Source organism: Pipistrellus hanaki (assembly GCF_964339955.1).
Source record: "Pipistrellus hanaki genome assembly, chromosome: 1".
Lineage (NCBI taxonomy): Eukaryota > Metazoa > Chordata > Mammalia > Chiroptera > Vespertilionidae > Pipistrellus > Pipistrellus hanaki.
Genome location: NC_140503.1, coordinates 71,246,813 through 71,255,879, shown reverse-complemented (window position 1 = coordinate 71,255,879; position 9,067 = coordinate 71,246,813). Strand labels below are relative to the sequence as shown.

Here is a 9,067-nt window from a genome sequence, read left to right as displayed (position 1 = left end):
TCCTAGGAAAAAACATAGACTGTAAGTTCTCTGACATTGCCCTTAGTAATATTTTTTCAGATATGTCACCTTGAAGAAAGGAAACAACAAATTAAAACAGGGGACTACATCAAACTAAAAAGTTTTTGCACAGCAAAGGAAACCATCAATCACATGAAAATATAGCCAAGTGATCAGGAGAAGATAATCGCCAGTGTTACATCTGATAAAGGGTTAATATCCAAAATTTATAGAGCACTCATACAATTCAACACCAAAAAACCTCAAACAATCCAATTTAAAAATGGGCAGAGGACCTAACAGACATTTCTCCAAAGAGATATACAGTTGGCAAATAGACATTTGAAAAGATGCTCAACATCATTAACCATCAGAAATGCTAAATAAAATCACAATGAGATCACCTCACACTGTCAGAATAACTATCATCAATAAATCCTCAACAAGTATTAGCAAGGATATAGAGAAAAGGGAACCCTCATGCTTTGTTAATGGGACAGCAAATTGGTGCGGCCCACTATAGAAAACAGAACGGAGGTTCCTCAAAAAATTAAAAATGGAACTACCTCATGACCCAACAATTCCATTTTTGGGGTATTTATTCAAAGAAATCCAAAACACTAATTTAAATACTTTTTATTGATTTCAGAGAGGAAGGGAGAGGGAGAGAGATATAGAAACACCAATGATGATAGAGAATCATTGATCAGCTGTCTCCTACAAGCCCCACACTGGAGATTGAGCCCAAAATCCAGGCATGTGCCCTGACTGAGAACCAACCTGGTTCATAGGTCAATGCTCAACCACTGAACAACACCGGCTGGGCAGTATCGTGCTGTTTTGATTACTATAGCCTCGAAGTATAGTTTAATATCAAGTAGCATGATACCACAAACTGTTCTTCTTTCTCCAGATTGCTGTGACTATTGGAGTTCTTTAGTGGTTTCTTATAAAATTTAGGGCATATTGTTCTAGTTTTTTGAAAAATGCCATTGCTATTTTGATAAGGATTGCATTGAATCTATAGATTGCACCCATATGTTCATTGCAGCATTATTTACTACAACAAAGATAATAGATGCAACCTACATGCCCATCTATAGATGAGTGGATAAAAAAAAGAGGTCGTACATATCTACAACAGAATATTACTCAACTATAAAAATAGCAAAAACTTTACCATTTGCAACAATATGGATGAACCTAGAGGGTGTTGTGTTAAATGCAATAAATCAGAGAGAAAAAGACAAATTCCATATGATTTCATTTATATGTGGAATCTAAAGAACAAAATAAATGAACAAAACAAAAACAGACTTGTAGATACACAGAACTAACTGAGGATTGCCAGATAGTAGGGGCATTAGAGAGTTGAGGGGGAAAGGTGAAGGTATTAAGAAATACAAATTGGTAGATATGCCCTGGCTAGCATTGCTAAGTGATTATAGCATCAGCCCTAATCAAGGGTAGTGGGTTTGATTCCCAGTCCCCACTGGGGCATGTGCAGGAGGCAACCAATCAATGTGTTTCTCTCACCTCTCTCTCTCTCTCTCTCTCTCTCTCTCTCTCTCTCTCTCTCTCTCATTCCCTTCCACTCTCCCAAATAAATAAATAAATAAATAAGGCTTACAAAAAATAATAATAATAACAAATTGGTAGATATAAAATAGTCATAGGGATATAAAGTAAAGCATAAGTAATATAGTCAGTAATGTTGCAATAACTGGTGTCAGATGGGTACTTGAAATATCAGGGGAATCATTTTACAAAGAATATGATTATATAACCACTATGCTGTATACCTAAACTAATATAAAATGATATTGATTATCAACTTTAATTGAAACATTTAAAAAAAAGAGACATAAAAAAAAAAAAGAAACAGAGAAGTGCCAGGCATTGTAGGGGCTCTGTTGTTATTGAGGAGACTCAATGGGATTGGCCTTGCGGTATTTTCGCACTCGCTAACAGGTCAAAATGCAAATCTTTGTGAAGACACAATCACCCTGGAGGTGGAGCCCAGTAATACCATTGAGAATGTGAAGGCCAAGATCCAAGACAAGGAAGGCATCCCTCCTGACCAGCAGAGGCTCATCTTTGCAGGCAAGCAGCTGGAAGATGGCCGCACTCTTTCTGACTTAAACATCCAGAAAGAGTCCACCCTGAACCTGGTTCTCCAGCTGAAGGGTGGCTTTTAATTCTTCATTTTTGCATTCATAGTGCCCAATGATGGCACTGCTCTGCATTCTAACCACTTGCCCCAATTTAAGTTTGGAAATTACCAGTTGAGTAATAATTGAATCTGTTCAAATGTTAATAAAAGTTTTGTTGCATGGTAGCAAAAAAAAAAAAAAAGAAACAGAAAACAAACAAAAAAAGATCTCCTTCTCAGTATAAACACAGAAAATAAAATATTTTATTGGAGAGAGACACAACAACCAAGAGATAAACCAGAAGAATCTACAAACTTTCTTAAACTAATTTTCATCTTCCTGGTTAAGGAAGATAAGGACTACTTAGTTTAGACTTCCGCTAGCTCATACACATTGGTCTTGTCAATTCTACATGAATTTATTGTTTCTTATCTAAAAGGTTTTAAAGCTTCCTGCCCTGGTCATGTCTTCATATCTTCATTTTCTTGTAAGGGCTTCCATGTACAAGTAAAAAATTTTAATAAAATGGGTATATATTTTATGTCAGTTTTTAAAAATATGTTTATTGATTTCAGAGAGGAGGGGAAAAGGATAGAAACGTCAATGATGAGAGAGAATTATTAATTGGCTGCCTGCTGCATGTCCCCACCCCGGATAGAGCCCACAACCTGAACATGTGCCCTGACCAGGAATCAAAATGTAACCTTCTGGTTCATAGGTCAACACTCAACCCCTGAGCCACATCGGCCGGGCTATGTGTCAGTTTAATTCTTAGGCCTAGGCAGTGATCCAAAGAGGATAGAGGAGAATTTTTCCTCCCCTGTATTATATTGATATATACCCAGCAAATACTTACTGAACAAATTGATCTGAAAATTGAACTTTTCACACATACTTTTATTGACTTCTGAGTCAGATGTTTCTGAATTTCCTTAGTCAGTTCTAGGTCAATCTATCACAAAATGGCAAGCTATTAATTGAGGCTGTTCTTTGTCATTATAAATATTTTCAACCCCAAATTTTAAGAATATGGATATTTTTAAATTAATGATAACTCTATACATAGTCTATGAACTCAGAGAGATAATTTCATAGAGTGTTTTCCCTCTAACCCTACCTACACCTGTGCTGCCACAGCTCTGACCACTTCCTGTCTGTCATTACAATTCCCCACCTTGAAGCAGAGCCCTGGGGTTTTGGTACACCTCCTTCTAACACGCCTCTCACTGTGGGATCATTCAGGGCACAGAAATACACTGCTGAGTCCTCCAGCTGTGAAGCTGAGATGACAAGGTTGGCAGAACTCTTTGCTTTCTGAAAATTCAGTGAGTAGCGGCCTCCTGTGGCATTTTGCTGGCTGTAAGAGTCCTGACGAATAAGGAAAATCATTGCCCCACTGCTGAGCTTCTTGTACCAGAGGAGACTATAACTTGTAACGCTGGTTTCATATGTGCAATCCAGGCTCACAGCCTCCTTCTCCTGCACCAGTATTGCTTGTTGGCCTTGAGTTACCTTCTGGGCAATACTGAATCCTGAAAGAAAAAAATGCAAACAGAAGGTTATGAGATAAGTGGTGTGGGACAAAAAGAATTTTTTTTTACACTTGGCCAGCTTTCCTTCCCAGGGTACTCATAAAAAACCCCTGCTGTTAGGTCACAGAGAAGACCCATTCCCACTGGGGCATCCTTACCTAGCCACATCAAAGTTATGACCACTCTCATAAGGCCGGAGAGCAACATGTTCAAGTTCTTCCACTAAGCTTCCGCTTCAGGGCTCTGCAAGGTGAGGTGACTGACAGATGGAGAGGAGAAATGCTGAGCTATGAGCTGCTGCTGCCCCAGAACAGGAAACGGGGTTTCTGGTGCAGCACGTTGCTGTGGGTCACGTCAAACTCTCTGTGTACTGGCTGAAAGCTCACCCAACCCAAACTTCCTTTTGCATTAATAATGGTAACAATTATACTGAAGATAAACATGGTATAATTTTATATTGAAGATTGAGGGGAAGGGGTTAGAGAGCAACCAAAGGACTTGTATGCATGCATATTAGCATAACCAATGGACACAGACACTGGGGCGGAGGGTGCTTGCCCTGAATGGGAATGGCTGGGGATGGAGGTGTCAACTGGGGGAAAAGGAGACATATGTAAAACTTTAGACAATAAAAGAAGAAAAAAAACCGGAAGATCGATGGCTCTAGCTGGTTTGGCTCAGTGGTTAGAGCATTGGCCCATGGACTGAAGTGCCCCAGGTTCAATTCCAGTCAAGGGAATATACTTCAGTTGCAGATTTCCCAAGCCCTGGTTGGGTGCATGCAGGAGGCAATCAATCCATGTGTCTCTCTCACATCAATGTTTCTTTTTGTCTCTCCCTCTCCTTTCTATTCTCTTTAAAAACCAATGGGAAAATATTCTCAGGTGAGGATTAACAAAAAGAAAGAAAGAGAGAGAGAGAGAGAGAGAGAGAGAGGAAGAAAGAAAGAAAGAAAGAAAGAAAGAAAGAAAGAAAGAAAGAAAGAAAGAAAGAAAGAAAGAAAGAAAGAAAGAAAGAAAGAAAGAAAGAAAGAAAGAAAAGGGAGGGAGGGAGGGAGGGAAGGAGGGAAGGAGGGAGGGAGGGAGGGAGAAGAGAGAGAGAGAGAGAGAGAGAGAGAGAGAGAGAGAGAGAGAGAGAGAGAGAGAGAGAGAGAGAGAGAGAGAGAGAAAGAAAGAAAGAAAGAAAGAAAGAAAGAAAGAAAGAAAGAAAGAAAGAAAGATAGATTTGAAATGTTAAACACTGAGAAAAAAATAATTGATGTGGTTTTTATTTTCATGACTGTACTCTGATAAATAAGTATGTTCTTTTCTCAACTTAGAAAAGAAAATCACCAGCCATGTCAACTATGATAGCAAAAATATGGCTTAAAAAAAAATCAGGTCCTAATCCCTGGAATCTGTGAATATTGCTTTATATGGAAAACACACACACACACACATACGCGCGCGCGCGCGCGCGCGCGCGCATGCACAAAAACAACAACAAAAACCTTTGAAGATATAATTAAGGATCTTGACATTTTTTTAAAAAAGTCAAATAAAATTGACTATTTTTCTGTACAGTTATAACTGTAGTTATGAATTTTAATGGATCATGTAGCTATCACACAATCATGACTCAGAAGAGTTTAATTACCCCCTGAAACTCCCTTGTGCTGTCATTTTGTAATTATACATTCCCCATGACTATCCACTTGCAAACCTTGGTTTGTTCTTTTATATTTTTGTCTTTTTAATTATCTTTCCTTGACATGGAAAGATAATTCTGGATTATAGGAGCCTAAATGCAATCAGATGTGTACTGTTAAGACAGAGACAGAGGGAGATTTGATGGCAGGAGACTATGGAGGCAGAGATTGGAGTGATGCATCCACAAGTCAAGAAACGCTGGCACCCACCACAGTTGGAAGAGTCAAGGAACAAATTCTTCCCTAGAGCTTCTGGAGCAAGTGCAGTCCTTCTGACAAATGGGTTAAAAGAAACAAGATCCACACGTGTGCTGCCTACAAGAGGCTCACTTCAGATCTAAAGATACAGACTGAAAGTGAATGGACAGAAAAAGATATTGCATCCAACAGAAATGCCATGAAAGCTGGGGCAGCAAGACTTAGATAAAATAGACTTTAAAACAAAGACTCTAACAAGACACAGGAGTATGACATAATGATAAAGGTCAATCCAACAAGAGGATATAAAGCATCTATGCACCCATGATAGGCTTACCTAAATACATACAGCAAATATTCACAGACACAAAGGGAGAGATTGACAGTAATATAATAATTAAATACCCCATTTATATTAATGGATAGGCATAGACAAAATCAACAAGGATGCACTGGCCTTATGACATACTAGAGGCCAGGTGCACAAAATCCGTGCATTTGGAAGGGAGGGTGTTTTCTGCCCTTACCTGAGCACTTCAGGAAAAAATAAATGTATCTCTCTCACATCATGCCTTTCTGTTTCTCTCTGCCTCTCTTCTTCTCCCTGTCCTTCCCTCCCTCCCTTCCACTCTTTCTAAAAACCAATGGACAAACAACAGGTGCTGGTGAGGATGTGGAGAAAAAGGAACCCTCGTGCACTGCACTGCTGGTGGAAGTGCAGACTTGTGCAGCCACTGTGGAGAACAGTATGGAGTTTCCTCGAAAAATTAAGCATGAACTCTCATTCGACCCAGTAATCCCACTTCTAGGAATATACCCCAAGAAATCAGAAACACCACTCAGAAAGGATATAGGCACCCCTGTGTTCATAGCAGCACAATTTACAATAGCTAAGATTTGGAAACAGCCTAAGTGTCCATCAGCAGAAGTGTGGATTAGAAAACTGTGGTACATGTACACCATGAAATACTACACTGCTATAAAAAAGAAGGAACTCTTACCCTTTGCAACAGCATGGATGGAACTGGAGAGCATTATGCTAAGTGAAATAAGCCAGTCAGAGAAAGATAAATATCGCATGATCTCACACATTTGTGGAATATAGTGAACAACATTAACTGATGAGCAAAAATAGAGCCAGAGGGAAAAAATATTTTAAAATATATAGAAGTAATCCTGTTATCTAGCAGGTTTTAATATTTCCTACAATTTTTGTGATATAAGACTACTAGTATGTTAGTATAGTTTTGGTAATATTATTATACTTAAAATCCTTTTTCTTGAAATATTAATGTTCATTATATGTAATATTGTTATATTTAAGACAATTTTTCATAAATAATTGGTGTTTATTGATGTAACATTATATTTTAAATCATTTTTGGAGATATTAATGTTTATTGCATGTGACATTATTATATTTGAAATCGTTTTTCTTGAAATAAAAAGTTTAGAATTTAAAAAAAAAGAAAGAAAGAAAGAAAAAAGCAATGGAAAATCTAAACTACCCGAAAGGGAGGATTAACTAGAAATATTTTTAAATAAAATGGCCTGGTGTGGCTAAATGGTTGAACATCAACCTATGATCCAGTAGGTCACAGTTCAATTTCTGGACAGGCATGTGCCTGGGTTACAGGCTCAATCCCTGTGGGGGGCTCTCAGGAGGCAGCCCACCAGTGATTCTCTCTCATCACTGATGTTCCTATCTCTCCCTCTCCCTTCCTCTCTGAAATCAATCAAAATATATTTTTTAAAATAAATAAAATAAAAGAGCTTTACATTCCAAAATGAAAATCCATTAAGGAATGGTCCTCCAACAAAATATTTTCACACTTTCTGGGTCATCTTGAAACTAACCTTCTTATTATGTGTTTTTAACATACATTAGTTTCCACTTGCAGACAATTTCACAAATGCTGTGCTGAAGGTCTGTCCCAGGCAGAGGGGGCTGCCCCACTCGCAGGTTTGTGTACAGGATGCAGGTGCCTGGGAAGCAATGTGCACTCGCTGCACAGAAGTAGACGGCTGAGTCTCCAGGTTGGGTGTCTGCGATGTGCAGGGAGAGATGTTTGGCCGACTTATTCAAGAAAGCAGTGAGTCTTCCAGCTCGGTTTGTGTCCTTATTTGCAAGAATGTCTATAATGAGCTGGGGACCTCTTCCAGGTTCTTGCTTATACCAAGGAAAGTAAGCTGAGACGCTGTCTGAATAAGTACAGGTGATAACAGCGGTGTTTCCCTCCTGGACACTCAGGGTGGAACGATGCTGATCCACTTTCTCTCCATGGCTGACCCCTATGCAGAAAGAAAGAGTCAGAGAAAAGGGAAGTTTTTCCTGATAATTACAGTCCAGAATTTCCTTTTCCTTTTCTGTAGTAACTAGAAGAACCCTGCATAAAGCCCATTTATTCCTTGGCTTCAAAGAAATTTTTACTAATATACTATCCCCAAATCCCTCAACTCACAGTTCAGCTGCAGCCACAAGAACATAAATAAAGCTCCAATGGGTGACTTCATTGTTCCTCCTAATTAAGACCAATTATAGACTTGCAATCTCCAGTCAACAGAACTGCTTCTGTTATCAGGCTGCCCCTTCTTTTCCTCAAACACTCATAATGGTTTCTCACATTGTCTACCCAGCCAATAAGAAAAAGGCTCTGCTTCTGCCATAGCCTATTCAGAATCCTCTGAAATGAACATATTCAGCATCAACAGAGGTGCACTGTCATCTTGTGGTCACATCTCTAACTACAGAACTCACTGGTTAAATGTATTGCTCTTACCTTGTGCCTATAAGGAACTCAGCCGTATGAAAGCAGCAATAGGTCAAACAAATCAGGTCTTAGTCAGAGGCTGCATGCACAATGAGAATGTAGACATCAAGATTTACATCTCTGAAAAAGAAAAGACTTACATCCCTGCACACTACTGAGTCATTGTTAAGTTGGAAAGTGGTAAATGCTGCTGGTATTTATTCAACAGCTAGAGGCCCGGTGCACAAAATTCGTGCATTTGGGGAGATCCCTCAGCCCAGACTGCACCCTCTTGTAGTCCAGGAGCCCTCGGAGGATGTCCAACTGCCACGGAGGTGGGAGAGGCTCCCGCCACTGCCGCTGCACTTGCCAGCTGTGATCCTGACTTCTAGCTGAGCAGCACTCCCCTTGTGGGAGTGCACTGACCACCAGGGGGCAGCTCCTGTGTTGAGTGTCTGCCCCCCTGGTGGTCATAACAACCAGTTGTTCTGTCGTCCCAGAAATTTGCATATTGGCCTTTTATTATATAAAACTAGAGCCTGATGCACAAGGATTCATGCAAGAATAGGCCTTCCTTCCCCTGGCTGCCAGCACACGGCGGGCTCACTCCAGCAGCCTGTGCAGTGGCAGCGATAGTGGCAAGCCCTGTGTGCTCCGGTGCCACTTCCTCCTTGTCCTCTTTCTCCAGAGAGTTCCTCTGTGCAGCACTGGTGTTCCAGGGAAGGCACGGAGGGGAAGAGGTGAGGA

General features: G+C 39.9%; 1 gene segment (V, D, J or C); it reads right to left on the bottom strand.

Annotated features, from left to right (window-relative positions):
- Positions 1-3,266: 3,266 nt before the first annotated feature.
- On the bottom strand, positions 3,267-3,892 carry LOC311620482 (T cell receptor alpha variable 14/delta variable 4-like). The segment is given in 2 exons: positions 3,844-3,892; positions 3,267-3,685 (listed from the first exon to the last, which is right to left on the bottom strand).
- Positions 3,893-9,067: the final 5,175 nt, after the last annotated feature.